Source organism: Salvelinus sp. IW2-2015, linkage group LG35, assembly GCF_002910315.2.
Source record: "Salvelinus sp. IW2-2015 linkage group LG35, ASM291031v2, whole genome shotgun sequence".
NCBI lineage: Eukaryota > Metazoa > Chordata > Actinopteri > Salmoniformes > Salmonidae > Salvelinus > Salvelinus sp. IW2-2015.
In genome coordinates this window covers 1,841,140-1,861,560 of record NC_036874.1, presented here as the reverse complement: position 1 = coordinate 1,861,560, position 20,421 = coordinate 1,841,140, and the positions used below count along the sequence as shown (strand labels likewise).

The window sequence follows — 20,421 nt, the reverse complement described above, 5'->3', positions numbered from 1 at the left end:
TACTGTCTTCGTGGTAAACCACTCCAGTGTAGATTTGGCCATGTGTTTTAGGTTATTGTCTGACTGAAAGGGGAATTCATCTCCCAGTGTCTGGTAGAAAGCAGATTAAACTAGGTTTTTCTCCAGGATTTTGCATGTGCTTAGCTTTATTCTATTTATTTTTTATCCTGAAAACTCCCCAGTCCTTAACAATTACAAGCATACCCATAACATGATGCAGCCACCACTATGCTTGAAAATATGGAGATTGGTACTCGTGTTACATTGGATTTATCCCAAACATTACACTTTGTATTCAGGACAAAAAGTGTATTCGCTTTGCCACATTTTTTTCAGTATTACTTTAGTGCCGTGTTGCAAGCAGGATGCATGTTTTCAAATATTTTTATTCTGTACAGGCTTCCTTCTTTTCCCTCAATAAGGTTAGAGTAGTGGAGTACCAACAATGTTGTTGATCCATCCTTCATTTTCATGTTAAACACTATTGCACACAGTGAGTCCATGCAACTTACACTGAACAAAAAATATAAAAGCAACATGTAAAATGTTGGTCCCGTGTTTCATGAGCTGAAATAAAAGATCCCAGAAATGTTATTTTCATTTTGTGCACAAATTAGTTTACATCCCTGTTAGTGAGCATTTTTCCTTTGCCAAGATAATCCATCCGTTGGACAGATGTGGCATATCAAGAAGCAGCAATTCGACCATGAAGGCCTGATTCACGCAGTCTCCTCTTAACAGTTGATGTTGAGATGTGTCTGTTACTTGAACTCTGTGAAGCATTTATTTGGGCTGCAATCTGAAGTGCAGTTAACTGTAATGAACTTATCCTCTGCAGCAAAGGTAACTCTGGGTCTTCCTTTCCTATGGTGGTCCTCATGAGAGCCAGTTTCATCATAGCGCTTGATGGTTTTTGCGACTGCACTTGAAGAAACTTTCAAAGTACTTGACATTTTCCGGATTGACTGACCTTCATGTCTTAAAGTAATGATGGACTGTCGTTTCTCTTTGCTTATTTGAGCTGTTCTTGCCATAACATGGACTTGGTATTTTACCAAATAGGGCTATCTTCTGTATACCAATCCTACCTTGTCACAACACAACTGTTTGGCTCAAATGCATTAAGAATGAAAGAAATTCCACAAATTAACTTTTAACAAGGCACACCTGATAATTGAAATGCATTCCAGGTGACTACCTCATGAAGCTGGGTGAGAGAATGCCAAGAGTGTGCAAAGCTGTCATCAAGGCATAGGATGGCTACTTTGAAGAATCTCAAATATAAAATATATTTGGATTTGTTTAACACATTTTTGGTTACTACATGATTCCATATGTGTTATTTCATACTTTTGATGTCTTCACTATTATTCTGCAATGTAGAAAATAGTAATAAATAAAGAAAAACCCTTGAATGAGTAGGTGTGTCCAAACTTTTGACTGGTACTGTATTCCTGTATTGTATACATGTATTCTGACGGGAGAGTAAATCATAACAAAATAAAGACCAGAAAAGAAGACCCCATTTGCTTAACAGGTGGGATATAGCTTCCATTGCATTGGCAATCTTTAGCCATAACCATTCAGGCCTACATTGGGCAGAGAACAATATCCTTCATATCTTGTCTATTTTAAATGGCAGTTAAAACACACCTCAATAATAAATATAAAGCGCACCAGTTTCAACGGTATAATGTGCCGGGATTACATTTCTCGGTGCATTATTGATTTGAGTCGCCATCAAATTGAAGTACAAAAAGTAGGCTATAGAACAAAGTTATAATATAGAAACGTACATTAAACAACGTTTTTGGTCTGAATAATTATTTACAGTTATCATCAGTATCCCATTATGAGTTTGGGTTTATCCCTCTGACTCCGAGTCTATAGTTGGCAGAATGTTCTAAGATTACAGCAGTCTGCTGCCCAGTTCGTTGGGAGGATTTTGGGAAAAAACTCCCCCAGAGCGACTGGTTACGTTCCAGTCCGTTGTTAATTTAGCCACGCTGCGCAGATCAGATTTGACAAGTCCATGATCCACAAAGACGACAACTAACATGTGCGCGCGACTGGTAATGGAGACCACCTGGAACGCACTCCCCTTTGCTACAGCTGTGCAGCAGCACACATCAACCGAATGCACGATCCGAACAGCATCGTGGCTACAAATAATACGTCTAAAATATTCAAATGAATCGGTATTGAACGAAAGTAGCCCTGGATGACACAAAATACTGTAATAAACAAAATTACTGATGGTAAGTTTACCAAATATATTATCGTTGTCATTGAACGACGATGACATTTCAGAATGACATACCTAAATTGTGCTTTCTAACGTTACTATTTTCCCAATATGTTCATTTGACATGTTATGCATAAGCTAAACTTTCACAATTATCTGGAATAATTGTATTGAAAGATCTCGGGGTAACATTAACTAATCACATTCTAGTGTGTTGTTAGCAAGGCTAGCTAGTTGGCAAGCTAGCTGGCTTTTGTTCACTAACGCTTTCTTGGACATCATCAATGCATGTTTATTTTTTTGCTACGTAATTTTGTTGTCAACTACACACGGCACATACAGACGTTTTTGTTAGCTAGCTGTAGTTTAAAAGCAGTAGTTTGACGCTCATTTTTGGAACTAGTTAGCTAATGCAATGGTTGATTGTGTGGCTAACATTAGCTGGCTAACGTTACGTCTGCCATCGTCGAATTGAGCGACTAAAAGCTTAGTTTGATTGTTAGGTACTACATGTGCTTATCTAATTAGCAAACTTTCATTAGACATGTCATGGATTATTATAAAGCTATAGATACCCCACCAATATGGCGTGAAGTGCTGTTTTGCTACAACAACAAATGGCATTGCAATCATGCATGCTTTTTATTTTAGCGCGCTCTTGTCAGGTGCAAAGTTAATAATTTTAGGGAAGTCGATACATTTTACAAGATTGTGTWATGCAAGGAACACGTGTTGATGTGCAGTAAATCAGATGCATGTGGTTTATTTCTTTATCGGGGCCCAGCGTTTTTCTTGACTGTATAAATATCCTAAAATAATGCTTTAGCCCTACACCATCGCTCCATGTAGCATATACTGCCTAACATGCTGACCAGACCGGACACGTCGCGTGCGCTAGCGTCACAAAATAAATTTAGAAATCCATGTTATTCAATTATTGCACCCACACTGCTCGCGCACCAACGAGCGTCTATAAGATGCCCAGGCCTAAAATAGAACTCATTAATATTTCTGAAGCAGATTGCGCTGAAAGTCCTGCCTCCCATCTCCTCATTGGTTTATAGAAGCAGGTACCCACGTGCCTTCTCCTCATTGGTTATACCCACGTGGGTGATTGAAAGACTAACTGTTTTGCCGGTTGTGGTAATACTATGAAAGTTTGGATGTGATCACCATATAAGTTCAAAGATGAAAAAGCCTGGAAGGAGGAGAGATGACGAGYAAAAATTCGGTTGGCTGTTTTATGTGTGGATTAATTGAGTAGAGAACCTTGTGCTTATCAGGTAAAATAACAACTCAATGTTTATATCCCAGGACAAATTAGCTAGCAAGCTAACTAGCTAAATTGCCATACATGTTTAATGCTTTTCGACCTGTCCCCAAATTAATGTCATTGGTTCAGAATTTGTTTTGATTTTTTAAACGTCGTGATCGTGTAGGGGGACAAAATAAATATATGCACGATAGCGCATGTGCGCAGCCGGTTCGGGTTCCGTGTAGCCCCTTAACACCTGATATCCACCTAGCACGTTGGAGGCGATAAAACAAAATTTGCAGATGCGCGAGGCAATTTCATGAATATTCACGAGTATCGACAGTGCGTGGCATCACTCTGAGCCCTTACCAAAACCGAAAACACGGCAGACAATTTCTTGCCTTGGATCTGAAACCAATAGTAACCACCAATTTCAATGAATGTTAACATAAAATGTAAATACAAATCCACGCCCCAACAATGAGGGCTAGCTATGGTGTTTATTCATATAATCTGTTTTCTTCTAAAACAGCGCAGTTAGCTAGCGAAGTGCTAATTTGCAACGCCAGTTAGCAAGACTCGGGAGCAAATGGGGACGGGTTTCAGGAGCCAGCGGGTTAGATTCGTTTCCACCAGTGTTGGCTGGTGGGAGGAGCTATGGCAGAACAGGCCCATTGTATTGGCTGGAATGGAATCAATGGAACGGGGTCAAACATGGTTTCCATCCCTGAGTCGCCTCTTCACTGTTGACGTTGAGACTGGTGTTTTGTGGGTACTATTTAATGAAGCTGCCCGTTGAGGACTTTTGAGGTGTCTGTTTCTCAAACTAGACACTAATGTACTTGTCCTCTTGCTCAGTTGTGCACCGGGGCCTCCCACGCTTTCTAATCTGGTTAGCGCCAGTTTGTGCTTTTCTGTGAAGGGAGTTGTACAGTGTTGTACAAGATCTTCAGTTTCTTGGCAATTTCTCACATGGAATAGCCATAATTTCTCAGAACAAGAGTAGACTGAGTTTCAGAGGAAAGTTCTTTGTTTCTGGCCATTTTGAGCCTGTAATCAAACCCACAAATGCTGATGCTCCAGATAATCAACTAGTCTAAAGAAGGCCAGTTTTATTGCTGCTTTAATCAGCACCACAGTTTTCAGCTGTGCTAACATAATTGCAAAAGGGTTTTCTAATGATCAATTAGCCTTTTACAATGATAAACTTGGATTAGCTAACACAACGTGCCATTGGAACACAGGAGTGATGGTTGCTGATAATGGGCCTATGTAGATATTCCATTAAAAATCTGCTGTTTCCAGCTACAATAGTCATTTACAACATTAATAATGCTTTTTATTAATTGATGTAAATACCAGTCGATGTGCTCAAACTTCAAAGGCAAATATACTTTATAGGCTAATATATCCTCAAGCTGCTTGGCAAATGGTGTCGGGTTTGTGTTTCTATTACTCACGCAAAAAACGCAAGGTCCCCATAAGCAATGTTACCTCAAATGTTTTTTGTCACTGAACAAATTTCAGCTCTGCAGAGCGCAAACTTGAATGTTGTGAAAATAATGTGCAACGTCCGGAGCGTGTTTACTGTGAACACTGAGGCTGTACCCCCTTTAAATTAAAGTTACGTTTTCAGGTAGGCTACTGTGGCTATTTGATAATGTAGCCTACCATCAAAAATAATGGAGAAAATGCATCCCATAACATTTTAGATGGAAATAGCTGTTCTATCATTCAGCCAAAAGTAGCAGCCAATGTGTGGTGTTCAATGTAGGCCTACATTCCATGAGACCTTTGTGGGGGAAAAACATGCAGGGCGTGACATTAACCTGTTTATCCACTTGTCCATCAGACAGAGGTGACTGAAAATGTTGTTTGACGTAAGAAACCACTTTACAAAATAAAATGCATCATTATTCCCATAACATTTTTTATGCGAATCAGACATGCTACACTCTGCCTATTGGATACTTAGCTTATTCAAGCCTGTCTGAAAATACGACACTGCCCCTTTAAAAAAAAAAAAAAAGCTCTTTACCAAACTCACTTTTCTAAGATGGCTAGACATGCACACGTGTTGTGCTCTTGTAGGAAGAAGTCAATCCTCTTTTGCTGACTGCAAATTATCTATAACTGGGCMAWTAACTCACTAACTAGCAAAGGATATGAACAAAGACTACCTCAAGATCGCGCCTTCTTGAAGACAAAGTAATGAGGCTGATGAGCATCGCAAGCTGCTCCAAAGAGTTGGACAGTTTTGACTTCGCAACAGCAGCTGTTGACTTTAAGCAGGCCAAGGTTCGCCGCTAATGCAAATAAATTAGAGGCAAATTGTGTTCGTCAACCCTAGTTCTAGCAGTTCTGCTGCCGCCCTAGGCAAGGTCAACATATGCCGCCCTTTGGGTCGTCATGTATAGTATAAAGATTTGGAATGGATTGATAGATTACAGTAGAGTAATGATGTGTATCACGCGCAATTAGTGCATTTCACTTAAGATTTTTCAGTAACACTTAACTTAACATCATTGCCAACTATTCACATTGGAGAGTTGCAATCACTAGGCAGCCAATAGTATATAGGAAACCGTTATCAATAAGCCACCTATATCACATGACACGAGTCACGATAGTTTAAAAAAACTACATTTATTTACGTCATCCAGTGGAACTGTAAGAAGAGTTAGGTGTACACTGAACAAAAATATAAATGCAACATGCAACAATTAAAAATATTTTACTGAGTCGCCGTTCATATCAGGATCAGTCAATGTAAATAAATTCATTAGGCCCTACCGCCCAAATCTATGGATTTCACATGACTGGGTATATAGATATGCATCGGTTACTCACAGACACCTTTCAAAAAAAAAAAAGTCAGTATCTGGTGTGACCATTTGCCTTATGCAGCGAGACACATCTCCTTGGCATGGAGTTGATCAGGCTGTTGATTGTGGAATGCTGTCCCTCTCCTCTTCAATGGCTGTGCGAAATGCTGGATTTTGGTGGCAACTGGAACATGCTGTCGGTCCAGAGCATCCCAAACATGCTCAATGGGTGACATGTCTGGTCAGTATGTAGGGTTGCACATTTTGGGGTATATTCAGAGGTGGAAACTTTCTGTTGGAATTAACCGGAATATATGGGAATAAACGGAAGTATGCAAATTAATATGAATGCTATTTAAATGTAGATGTTTTTTGCATTGGATATATTTACCATAGCATATGGAGACAGAAATGTTAACCTTTTACCTTATCATAGGTAGACATAATTGCAAATGATTAAATCCTTCAAATAGAAATTTWAAAAAACAATTTAGTGACGAATTGAACTTTAATAAAATTAGTTGACTAATCACATGGGATGATTTCACTGAACAACAAAAGAAAGGGAATATTGAATGATCCCCACTGATCCATCGCATCTCCCAAAAATGTTTTCAACATATATCTGTAAAATGATAGTCTAGAAACTAAAGCTTTGGTTGTCTTCCTCTCAGGCTTCCATGTCTTCTCCCTGGATCTCCTCAATGTCCACCTCTTGAACATCAGACTCAGGCCTCATCTTCACTGTCACTTTCCAACCTTGTAGAGGATGACTCGTTGTCAGGCCCAAAAGCCTCAAATTTGCCCGGATGGCCACCAATTTTTCAACCCTTGTATTGGTCAGACTGTTGCCTGCTTTTGTGTCTGTTTCCAAACAAGACCAGTTGCGCTCTGAGGCGGCTGATGTTGGTGGGATTTGGAGCATGATCGAGGGAACAGGGGAAAGTGCCTCAGATCCACAAAGTCCCTTCCACCAGGTGGCTGATGAGATATGTTGGCATGACTGCCATATTGGATCTCCATCCCAAAGCCCTTGCTTAGAAGTGTCCTGTGCCAGACTGCCAAGAACCTTGCCCTATTCCAGGCCAAGGTGGCGAGACACAGTAATGATGACACCATAGGCCTTGTTGATCTCTGCACCAGACAGGATGCTCTTGCCAGCATACTTGGGGTCCAACAAGTGTACTACAGCGTGTATGGGCTTCAGGCAGAAGTTTTCACGCTTTTTGATGTATTTCAGAACTGCAGTTCCTCTGCTTGGAGCAACAGTGAAGTGGGCAGGGTAGTACGATATCTTCTCTTACATCTGCAAGCAGAGTCTGAACATCAGACAGGATGGCATTGTTTCCCTCAATCCGTGCAATGGCTACTGCTATAGGTTTCAGGCTGCTTACCACTCTCCCAAATGCATAATCCAAGAGGATCCTTTTGATGGGGCTGTCCATATCGGCAGACTGATATGGTCATTTCTTGGAGAGACTCCCTCCCCTCCAGGAGACTGTCAAACATGATGACAACACCACCCCAACAGGTGTTGCTGGGCAGCTTCAATGTGGTGCTCTTATTTTTCTCACTTTGCTTCGTGAGGTAGATTGATGCAATAACTTGACCCTTCACATACCTAACCATTTCATTGTCTCTCTTGTAGAGTGCATCCATTGTTTTCAGTGCCGTGATACCCTTGAGGAGCAGATTCAATGCAGGAGCAGCACAGCCAATGGGTGTGATGTGAGGGTAGGACTCCTCCACTTTAGTCCAAGCAGCCTTCATGTTTGCAGCATTGTCTGTCACCAGTGCAAATACCTTCTGTGGTCCAAGGTKATTGATGACWGCCTWCAYCTCATCTGCAATGTAGAGACTGGTGTGTCTGTTGTCCCTTGTGTCTGTGCTGTTGTAGAATACTGGTTGAGGGGTGGAGATGATGTAGTTAATTATTCCTTGCCCATAAACATTTGACCACCCATCAGAGATGATTGCAATACTGTCTGCTTTGTCTGTGATCTTCACTTGAACTTGGCATCCAGCAAATGAGTAGATAAAGCATGTCTGGTTGGAGGGGTGTATTCTGGGCGAAAAACATTCAGAAATCTCTTCCAATACACATTACCTGTGAGCATCAGAGGTGAACCAGTTGCATACGCAGCTCGAGCAAGACATTKATCAGCATTTCTTTGACTGCGTTCCTCCATTGAGTCAAAAAAAACTTCTGATTCCAGGAGGACCATAAGCTGTTGCTATCGATAAGGTGTCTCATKATTTTCACCCCGAATAGAAGTAGAGGGACTTTTGTCAGAGCTCTGAGGGAACTTTATGCACTTGGCCAGATGATTCTGCGTCTTTGTTGCATTCTTCACATATGATTTGGCACAGTATTTGCAAATGTACACAGCTTTTCCTTCTACATTAGCTGCAGTGAAATGTCTCCACACATTAGATTGTGCCCAAGACATTTTCCTATAAATAAAATTTAAAAAAATTCATGTATAGATAAATAGTTTAGCTGTTAGATTAAACAACTCCTTTGTAAGATACATGTTTTAAAATGAAACATGTATGGAAACAGGTGAATTAACACTCAGTTAGCAGGCTCAAGCAAGCTAAACCCCACATGGTAGCAAAAACTAACTAGCAGAAATTGTTAACAAGTTAGAAATGATTTAAACACACTTTGCTGTAGGCTACTATTTATTAGTTTACATGATTTTTTTAATGTCATATAAAATATTTTCACCCCACCTGGTATTGTAATCAAAACTTACCAGAAAGCATGTCCCGGACCTGCTATTTTCAACTCTTGATGATCGGCTATGAAAAGCCAACTGAAAATTATTCATGATTATTATTTGACCATGCTTGTCACTTATGAACATTTTGAACATCTTGGCATAGTTCTGTTATAATCTCCACCCYGCACAGCCAGAAGAGGACTGGCCACCCCTCATAGCCTGGTTCCTCTCTAGGTTTCTTCCTAGGTTTTGGCCTTTCTAGGGAGTTTTTCCTAGCCACCGTGCTTCTACACCTGCATTGCTTGCTGTTTGGGGTTTTAGGCTGGGTGTCTGTACAGCACTTCGAGATATTAGCTGATGTACGAAGGGCTATATAAAATAAACTTGATTTGTCCTTGGCTCAGAAAGTATAGTAGTGTGGGCTCAATAGCATCTCATTAGCTGCAAGATCTTGAGAATCAGCTGTACATGTGATGGAAGAATGCACTGTGCATGCAGAGGGTTGCAATTCCATTGAATTGGGGATAGTTTAACCAAAATATGCCACAAGACCTAGAATTGCCTTATGTGTATCCCACAAAAAGGTTCACTGTTATTAACAATTTTTTGATGAATTTAAGCAAAATTCCCAGGCTTAACTTCCCATGGAAAATTTCCGGAATTATTCCGCAAGTCTACCGGGAAGTTTCCTACCCTTTGCAACCCAATCAGTATGTAGGCCATGGAAGAACTGGGACCTTTTCAGCTTTCCAGAATTGTGTATTGATCTTTGCGTCATGGGGCCGTGCTTTATCATGCAGAATGATGGCGTTAGATGAATGGCACGACAATGGGCCTCAGGATTTCGTAACCAGTGGTGGAAAAAGTACCCAATTGTCATACTTGTGTGAAAGTAAAGATACTTCAATAGCAAATGACTCAAGTTAGTCACCCAATAAAATCCTACTTTAGTAAAAGTTTTAAAGTATTTGGTTTTAAATATACTTGAGTATCAAAAGTAAATTGAATTGCTAAAATTTACTAAAGTATCAAAAGWAATAGTATAAATAATTTCAAATTCCTCATTAAGCAAACCAGATGGCACAATTGTCTTGTTTTTTTTTACGGATAGCCAGGGGCACACTCCAACACTCGGATATCATTTATAAACAAAGCAAGTGAGTCCGCCAGATCCAAGGCAGTAGGGATGACCAGGGATGTTATCTTGATAGATGTGTAAATTGGACCCTTTTCTGTCCTGCTAAGCATAAAAAATGTAACGAGTACCTTTAGGTGTCACGGAACATGTATGGAGTGAAAAGTTTAAAAAAAAAATGTTTAGGAATGTAGTGATGTAAAAGTTATCAAACATAAGTGAAGTACAGATACCCCCAAAAACTACTTATGGAGTACTTTAAAGTACTTTACACCACTGCTCATAATGGTATCTCTGCATTCAAAATACTATCAATAAAATGCAATTGTGTTCGTTGGCCGTAGCCTATGCCTGCCCATATCATAACCCCACTGCTACCATGAGGCACTGTTCACAACGCTGACATCAGCAAACCGCTCACCCACACTACACCGGCCCACTACCGTCATCCAAGAAGAGCACAATCCTACACTTTTTCCATGGGGCAGAGAATTTGTTTTAGCTTCTCATGCTTTTCTACACATTTTGCCTTGGCAGAGAATTTTGTKGTTTTTAAAGCTAGTTTCCTGTAATTCTAAACATTTTTGCAGGGGAGCCTCGCAGGGGTGCGTCCTATGCCACTGATCAAGTATTTATACACGAATCACATTTATTAATAACTTGAAATTAAAGTTGTACTACAGTCTCATTTTCACCTCATGTATTACCTGATTTACTGAACAGAAGGTATCCTGGGAACCTCACGACATCAGTGTAGCTGAAGTGTTATGGTGTGAACCTACAGTATATTATATCATCATTGCTGAGATTGTGGAGGTGCCTGAGCATATGGAATTACAAATTAGAATGTAYGCTAGGTCATTTGGTAAATAGTTTCAGAAATGAAGTATATATACTGTATCTGTAAACTTTATTTTGTTTGGAGATTCACAAATGTTACATTGTTTGAGGGGATACTTTTATCATATATTCCTGACAACTGTGTTTTCTTTATTTTTCAGGAAACTGACAACCCAAGATCAGCCAGTTGAGGACACCTGAGCCCCCCTTTGTACTGTGACTGTCTTGTACCACAATGCTTGGCCTTCAGGGAAGTACCTCATCCCCTAAAATGTATCGCTGTGTGGCTTGTTCAGCCACCTTTACTGGATTGGCATCTTTGTTGGTGCACCAAGCTTCTCATGCAGTTCAATATGACAAGCAACCACCACAATCTGAGAAGCAGCCTCTCTGCACTCACTGTGGTGAAGTGTTTTCAAACAAGGAGCTCCAAGACCAGCACTGCTGCAAAGCACTWCCTGAGACRCCAGCTCCCTCTCTTTTTATCTGTGATTGTGGGGATGAGTTTCAGAACTTTAATGAAATGCTGGAGCATAAAAGATCTCATGTCTCAACCCCCCAGCAGCAGACCCAGATGACTGATGCTAAATATTTGAGCCAAGACGAATGCAGTCTGGTTGAACCTGTCCAACCAGTCTCCCCTCAGCCAACCCTTAGCCAAACCATTTTGGGCCTCAGTCCCCCCTCRCATCCCTCACCCCTATKTCCTGTCATTCCTAGTTCAATTCTCCCACAGCTTAATAGCACATCCACRGTTCCTGAAGTCTATACAAATAAMGGGTTTATTGCCCTAACCAGACCTCKAGAGCTGAACAACCTCCCTCCAGGCGCAAGTGAGCAYGAATTACAGCCTGATGGGCTTGACCAACCTGAGAACATCTCTACTGCACAGGAACCCTCGCCACAATCCGTCCAGGATGAGACTCCTGAGGATGCAGACTGTCCRGTTACAAGCGGRGCATCTTCAGAAGATGCCGYCGCACCTAAGAATGAGACAATAATGAAGATGATAGCAAATGCKTACATGAAACGTTATCAACCTGCTCAACACTACCCATTAAGACACAAGAGACTMGTGYTKCCCAAAAGAGAGCTTATACCAGTGGAGGTGATGTCACAATCCAAACAAACAGCAGCATCCACACCAGGGCCCTCTATTGGCCAGTTAAGACACCTGCTTACAAAGTCTGGTGCAAAGACAATAGCCCGTCCATCTGGCAGTAGTGGTATCATATCTTTGACTCAGACCTTCTGCCCTGTAGTAGTTCTTGAGACCCGCCAAAAGCTTATTGATTCTAGAAARAGGGCCACACAGGGGAGATATCAATGTGGCCGCTGCCGAAGTGTTTTTCAGGACTTGGACAGCTTGACAGTACATCATGCCTTACACAGGAAGGAGATAGTGAAGTGTTGTCGTCACTGTAAACAACTGATGATTGGAAAACCACCCCTTCCAGACAACCACATCTGTCCCCTGGCTCCACACCACCTTACCTCAGTGGGGAGTAAATGCCACTCTATCAAAAAGACTGCATCATTCCAGAAGCAAAAGAAGCAACAACCACAAAGAATCTTCCAAAGTGTTAAAGCTAGGACGCCTTACTTATGTCAAGTGTGCAAGCACAGCTATGCCCGTAGGTATAATCTCAATGTGCACAAGTGTCAGGGGCCACCCCATCCTCCTCAGCATGCCTCCAACTCTGCCCTGTACAAAAATACTGCATTTGGGGAAAACATTCAAGCAAGGGAGCCTGTCACTGACATCAACCAGAGGCCTCTAATCTCCAAAAACATCAGTGTGGGCACTGACAGRACTCGTCAGATAAAGCAGGAGGTGATTTCTGCAGAATCAAGGCCACATCCACAGTTTCCTGATTTGCTCACGTCTGGTTCACCTAAAAGCTTCTCATCCTTCTATCCCAAAGTTTCCAAGCATGTAACACCAGAAGAAATTGATTCAGGATCTGCAACACTACAGCAAGGAGATGGTGAAGGAGACAACGCAGCAATAAGTTTTAAACAAGAAGGGAGAGATGGAGAATGGACAATGCCTTTAGATGATTCTGAGATTGATGTGCTGATTGAGGCAGTAGATGCCGAAGACGACGATGATTTAATGCTACAAGAACCTATTTCTCAGGGTCATGTCAAGTCCACAAAGGATGGCGTGCCTTATTTCATAAAAGATGGTGCTAGACGTTTTCCCTGCTATAGATGTCAGAAAACGTACAGTCGAGGGTGCACATTAAAAAAYCATCAAAGYCTGTGTGGAAATAGGTCATTTRTGCCACAATCTACRTTCCGGGCGGTAGCACAGAAAGTCAACAAGGGTCAATTCCAATTCGATTGCTATGTCTGRGGGAGGAGCTTTAACCGCAAAGATAACATGCTGATTCATAGGAAGAAGTGCCAGTTAAGTAGAACCGTGTCCAAGAATGATAATGGACTTRTACAACAGGGCWTATCAGCAGCCCAGGCAKCYCAACGTCRCGTGGCACAAAGTAGTAAAAATCTGGAGGATAATGGGGCAAATTGGGGTATTATGTCATTGCCCAATGTTCTRCCCAGGAGAGTGACGTGTGAGTGTGGGGCAGGCTTCACTTCCCCACGGCTCCTCCTAGAGCATTTGCAAAAGCATGCACAGGAGTCCTATACCTGCCCCACATGCGGTGAGACACTGAGTTCCTGGGCAGACTATGAAGTCCACCTACAAGTGCACATGCAGCCTCYGCARCAGATGTATGGGGGAATGCAACAGCAGCGCTCTCCACCTCTACTGCTGAGGTTTCCACAGCAGCCGCGTCAACGTCGGCAGCCTCTGCCAAAGCAGCYACATACGCCTCCGCAACACWCTCTGCCAGRACAGCGCCCTCAGCCAAATCAACAACCTCTGCGGAAGCCTAGGAAGCCACAGCCGCGCTGTGTGTGCATACGATGCAGCAACACCTTTTGCAGTCGCGGCGCGCTGCTAAAGCACCTCTCCTGGAATCGGTGTAAAGGTGACAYAGGAGCTGTTTCAGCGAAGGCAAACCACTGTTCCCGCTGCAGCATGGACTTCCCSAATGGCCTCAGCCTCAAGTTTCACCAYCTAAATGGAATGTGCAAGCCTGCCTTCAAGCCCATGCGTTGCCCTGTGTGCGTGCGCTGGTTTGGCACTGTGGAGGGACTCCAGAAACACCTGCAAACACARGACCAGACCAACTCGTTTCGCTGCCTCATCTGCCAGCGCCTCTATCCCAGCCTACGGTCACTGAAAGACCACCGCAGAAAGGTCCATTGCATTTTGTCTGGAGACACAGCGCAGGTTACACAATYAGAATGAATACTCTGAACATCATAATCCAACAGAACATATYWYKAKWYWMWTTWMKYKAAWYTMTTTMRYKYAMKMSTMWTWMWMWTMWGYGYMWWWWWTTGTCTTGTGTAACCATATATAATCATTATTGTACTATTCTACTTTGATTCTATTTTCACTGTCTATCAGTAGACTTTTCTTGCTCACTTGAACCTATTTTCATGGTCATAGTTGTAAACTGTTGTATTGTGCTGTAAAATGCAATGATGTTCTTAGCTTGTTCTTAAAGGGATACTTTGGGATTTTGGCAATGAAGTCCTTTATCTACTTCCCCGCTATGAAGGAAGTTCGAGGTAGTTACCGTAGACTTTGTCATTGTGCTAATGCTAGTTAGCAACTTCCTTCAAACAGCACGCAGAGACATAAAAATGGTATCGACAAGTTCATCTGACTCTGGGAAGTAGATTTTAAGGGCTTTATTGCCAAAATCCTGAAGTATCCCTTTAACTCTTCAGCCATTATTAAAATGTACCACTTATTGTTCAACTGCTATTTTAGGTTGTGCAAAAACGTTGATGGTTATATCTTAGTGTGGTAGCTATCAGTGCATTGTGGATAAAACAATTAAGTGAATATACACTACAAAGTATGTGCACACCTGGTCGTCGAACTCCTCATTCCCAAATCATGGGCATTAATATGGAGTTGTTCCCCCCCCTTTGCTGCTATAACAGAATCCACCCTTCTGGGAAGGCTTTCGTGTAGATGTTGGAACATTGCTGAGGGGACTTGCTTCCATTCAGCCACGAGCAGTAGTGAGGTCGGGCACTGATGTTGGGCGATTAGGCCTGGCTCGCAGTCGGCGTTCCCATTTATCCCAAAGGTGTTCAATGGGGTTGAGGTCAGGGCTCTGTGCAGTCCAGTCAAGTTCTTCCACACCGATGTCGACAAACCATTTCTGTATGGACCCCGCTTTGTGCACGGGAGCATTGTCATACTGAAACGGGCAAGGGCCTTCCCAAACTGTTGCCACAAAGTTGGAAGCACAGAATCGTCTAGAATGTCATTGTGTGCTGTAGCGTTGATTTCCCTTCTTTGGAACTAAGGGGCATAGCCCGAAACATGAAAAACAGCCTCAGACCATTATTCTTCCTCCACCAAACTTTACAGTTGGCACTATGCATTGGGGTAGGTAGCTTTCTCCTGGCATCCACCAAACCAAGATTCGTCTGTCGGACTGCTAGATGGTGAAGCGTGATTCATCACACCAGAGAATGCGTTTCCACTGCTCCAATGACGGTGAGCTTTACACCACTCCAGCCGATGCTCGGCATTGCGCATGGTGATCTTAGGCTTGTGTCCGGCTGCTCGGCCATGGAAGCCCATTTCATGAAGCTCCCGACTAACAGTTATTGTGTTGATGTTCCAAACTGCCTCTGGAAGCTCGGTAGTGAGTGTTGCAACTAAGGACAGGCTTCTTTTTTTTCTCCCCTCCGCGCTTCAGCACTCCGGTTCCGTTCTGTGAGTTAGATGTTTCCACTTCACAATAAAAGCACTTACAGTCGACCAGGGCAGCTCTAACGYCAGACATTTTACGAACTGACTTGTTGGAAATGTGGCATCCTATGACGGTGCTACGTTGAAAGTCACTGRGCTCTTCTGTAAGGCCATTCTACTGCCAATGTTTGTCTACTCTATGGAGATTGCATGGCTGTATGCTCAATTGTATACTCCTGTCAGCAACGGTATGGCTGAAATAGCAGAATCCACTAATTTGAAGGGATGTCCACATACTTTTGTGTGTGTGTATATATATTTGAGCACTTCCATCAAAACAGAAATGTATAGGAAATAGCATGTAGTGTGTGTTGCTCCTTGTTTTAATAAAGCCCCATTCATAGATGAAAGATGAGTTGATTGTTGTTACTACTAACCAGGTTTCCAACCATTTTATGTGTATGAATTACCTGATGCAGTAATTTACTCAAGACAGGCCTGATGGAAACAGCTAATGTCTTGGTAAAATGACCAAATGTCGACAAAAGAAAATATGCCACACAAGTTAAGAATGCAATGAAAACCTATTGAATGTTAAATGTATTTCGTACATGAAAACTTAAGCAAAAAATGTTTTTCATGTGGGGTCCTATTAGTTTGTTGCCCAAACGGTTAGAACGCTACCAAACAAACMGTGCACGTCGACCTTACCAACTTCAGACGAGTCTCGACACTTGTGGTGTTTGTGAGAGTATCCCCTTTCCAAAGAGTGATCATAATAGTTTTTTAGGTCAAACCGTTCAGACTACAGAAGTTTTTGTGAGAAGACCGGTTTATGGGTTGTCTCAGATGCGGAAATATGACACTGGGGGATGCGGTGGATTGAGATGCATCCAATGCAACAACAACAAAAAAACGTGTTTAAAATGACTTGATGGGGATTTTTTTAATGTAATTTAGATTATGCAACGGTGCGTCAATCGACGCTAGGGGGCTAATGTCCGTTTTTTTTTGTCTATCCCACCAATTAAGTAGGAGGTAAAGGCTACAGAATCTTATTTAAAAGGCTTGTACTATTTGGTGAAATGTAAATGTTGCACAGGGGGGACTGACTGGTTAGCCATTAAGGCATAAAAAGTAGTTTTTAGGAATGCATGTGTGATAATAAATGTTGATAATTGAGCATTTTTCCCATATTTGCCGCCTTCCTAGCGTCGTACAAACCATCCTGATCTCGCGAATTTACATTCTTTGTTGCGAAACAGAATGTAAACTAGGTTTGTACTAGGCTAGCTCCCCTCTTCCCTTCATTCATTACCAGACTCAACCAGAGATACTGGATATAATGACACGATGCTTGTCTCCGCCCTGACAATGACATTCTTTGTCCACAGTGGAACAGCGGCCTGTCAAGCTCCCGCGTATTCTTTGGATTGGTGGATAGAACTCGCCATTTTAATATAATTTTGAATATTCAATTAGGTGTGTTGCTGTCAACCGCCTGTATTCAATGAAGATGCTACGCTTGCTTCATTAATATACATAGACAGTCTCAAATTACACTAGGGATAACTCCGTAGTTGCTGGGATGTCCTGTGCGTCACGCTTATATCAGTACGCTTTTTACAACCTAAGCATTACGAAACTTCTATAAGATCAAATAAACCTCACGTATCAAAACAGCTATTCATTTTTATCTTGACTAAATTCGACACGCATTGACCCCATACAAAAACTCATCTCTTGTTTAATAATGAAGGTTCTGTGGAAAGATTTTGGGCGGAGTAAACCCTCTCGCTTCGCCCTTTGTCTTTGACTCAAACTTGCATACTCCAAACCGACAGGCGGCAGTGTTACATTGCATTTGGAAGTTTACCCGCCAACGAAACGAAGTAAGTTGTATTTTCCACCTCGCTGCCGCGGATGCGTTCCAAAATTCWGCCTATAAGGTTATGAAATTTGAATAAAGCTACGTAGKAATATTATAGCTAAGTTACAAATGTCAGAATTGTAGATGATCGATGGCAGTAATATGAACGTGGACAGCAGTGACTCGCCGGTGTAAGGTAATGCTGCTAACGTTAGCTAGGCTAGCTATGTTTTGGGAATGGATAGCTAATGTTAGCTAGCTAGCTATACTAACAAACATTTCCTAGGCTGGCTAGCTAGCTATCAATATAGTTAGGTATATATGTCAAATATAATTACTTGTGTCGATGTACTATTAAGCTTTAGTTTGCAAATTGGGTTTAAGCTTTTGAACACCCCACTGGTCCAAGAAACAAAGACCCCCAAATTTGGGCCAGCGCCGGGCTTTGGGTGACGACGTTAAATAGTGATTTACGACCAAGGTGTTAGCTAACTACATAGTGAAATTATCGATATCACACAACTACTTAACAAGTTAGCTATTTAAGTCTAAAGGCTAGCACGCCCTACATATACCTAATGTTGTGTTGCTGAATTATGTGCCCTGCTTTTTATGCAATACTTCCCTGTGGATATATAATTTCTAATCAGTACTGTTGAACAGGCTTTCTAAAATAATATCCTTTCTGTTACCTCAGACACTCCAGAGAGACCCTATTCTACATGAATCATCACATCGAGGACAGGTCAAGATGCAAAAGCGGAACTATATGAAAGGGGAAAGGGAGCTTGGTGATGGTGGACCCCCTTTTTGCTTTAGTTGTGAAAGGATCTTTCCAGACCAAACGTCATTTCATGATCACTTTTGTCCTGCGGCTGGTTTCATCTGCTCCTGTGGAACAGAGTTCTCCATGTATGTTGATATGATGGACCACAGTGGGTTACATGAACCAGGCCACACTSTAATTAATTATAGCACCATAAAAAAGGAACAATATCAGAGGGAGAGAGAGTACAAGGAGCAGCTTTCGAGGCTGGTATTGACGGCGGGGCAGGGAAGCTGGGCTGTGCCCGGACCGACTCCGATGCTATCGGCCCCTATTCCACGAGCCACAAAGCCTCCACCTGGTCCAAGTGCCCCAACAACGGACCTCTGGCACCAATTCCAGCCAGTGGTGTTGGTGGAGACCCTGCGCAAGTTTGGAAGGACAAAGCCCTACAGGTGTGCCTACTGTGAACTGGGCTTTGCAACAAAAGACTTACTCGTATGGCATCACAACACTCACGCAAGAAATAAAGTCCATGGCTGCCTGCGGTGCGGGGTTCTCCTGCTCAGCAACAACAAGTCACCACAGCCTGGCCACCACCAGTGTGGCTCATATCGGGCAACTCCTGAAACCAGATTCACCACTGCCACAGTGCTGAGTAACAGGAAACAGCCCGCGGGGTATGCTAAGAAGGTTGTCCAGCGTCAGCAATGTCCTGACCCGTTCAGTGGGGAGCTGCAGCTAGGGATGCATATGGTCTCACAGCATCCCATTCCAGGGAATTCTGGAACAAAATACTTGAAGTGTAGAGTGTGTCAGGAGCCCTTCCAAACTGTCAAGCTGCTCGAGAGGCACCGTTGCACAATGGCGGCATCTTTTTTTGCACAGGAACTGTGTCTGACGTCTGGCAAACAGCTCAATGGTCACAGAAAAGGGAAGGACGGGACCAGCCCATACTCCTTGCCTCAAAGCAATGGTGACAAGGAGCTGGCGTTCAACATTCAAACTTCAACGAATGTAACTGTATACGACCACAAAGCAGTTGGCCCGGATAGGGGCACCGGGTTGTCTGCCGTTTCTGTAAAAACMGAGGTTTCGGATGATGATTGTTTTGTGATTGAGGATGCGTTTTCGTGCTAGTCGGAACTGGGAAACTCTGAAATTTCCGACTTGCTAACTGGTTGAACACAACATGTGTATAAAAACCAGTTAGTAAGTCGAAAATTTCCGTGTTTCCTACTTCCGACTAGCACGTGAATGTGGCATAAAAGCTCCTTCACCAAACCAAGTCAGCTGTTATACCAACAATTAACCTCTTCCCTCCCAGTACTACAGACATGAACAGTGCAAAAAGCATTCCCAATGTGAACCCTCTGCATTTGCAACGAACATAAACATCTTCTCTGGGTTATGGGTATGGTCCCTTTTTGTAAGGTACCGGCTTAACTCTTATCTAACTACTCAATATCCAACTAATCTGTCAGTAGCCTAGATTTTATTTTTTACTCTTTTTTTTCACTTGTGTGTTTGTCAAATGACATTGAAAATGTTACATATGCAGTATCAAATCAGTCTGTATGGTTCAGATAACCACAAACATTGTATGATAGTTTGTCTTTTGAAAATGCGTTTGTTTTTTTACAGTAGCTTTACTGAAAATGTGGTTAAAGCAGCATTGGCCATATCACAAGAACATGTTGGTTCTTTCTAGCCATTTCTGTGGTCTTGGAATAAAATATTGTTTTGTTTCTGCTCTCTCCCTTTCTTTTGTAGCAACTAAGGTGTAATAATCTGTGTGTTTTCCGTATTTCAGGGACCAAAGCAATAGCAGCAGCCATAAGTGAAAGCTGGAAACGGCTATACGGACACTCCTGACCTGCAAAACATTTATTTTTCTCCAGAATTACTTAAATTAGGTTACGGTTAGAGGTAGGTTTAAGGTAAGAGACCATTTTAGATTTTGGTTA

At 42.2% G+C, this 20,421-nt stretch overlaps 1 long non-coding RNA gene and 1 other non-coding gene across 5 annotated transcripts; both read left to right on the top strand.

Annotated features, from left to right (window-relative positions):
* Positions 1-2,062: 2,062 nt before the first annotated feature.
* im:7147486 (uncharacterized) lies at positions 2,063-16,228 on the top strand. Of its 4 annotated transcripts, XR_011474885.1 has the most exons (5): positions 2,063-2,258; positions 6,408-6,566; positions 7,000-7,856; positions 7,974-8,143; positions 11,188-16,228. It is a non-coding gene; the product is annotated as an uncharacterized im:7147486 (long non-coding RNA). The 4 variants fall into 4 exon arrangements; XR_011474888.1 differs by lacking the exon at positions 6,408-6,566; XR_011474887.1 differs by lacking the exon at positions 7,000-7,856 and having other exon boundaries at positions 2,065-2,258.
* Positions 16,229-17,716: 1,488 nt separating this feature from the next.
* Positions 17,717-20,202, top strand: LOC111958952 (uncharacterized). Its single transcript, XR_011474884.1, has 2 exons — positions 17,717-17,884; positions 18,386-20,202. It is a non-coding gene; the product is annotated as an uncharacterized protein (transcript).
* The last annotated feature ends 219 nt before the right edge of the window (positions 20,203-20,421 follow it).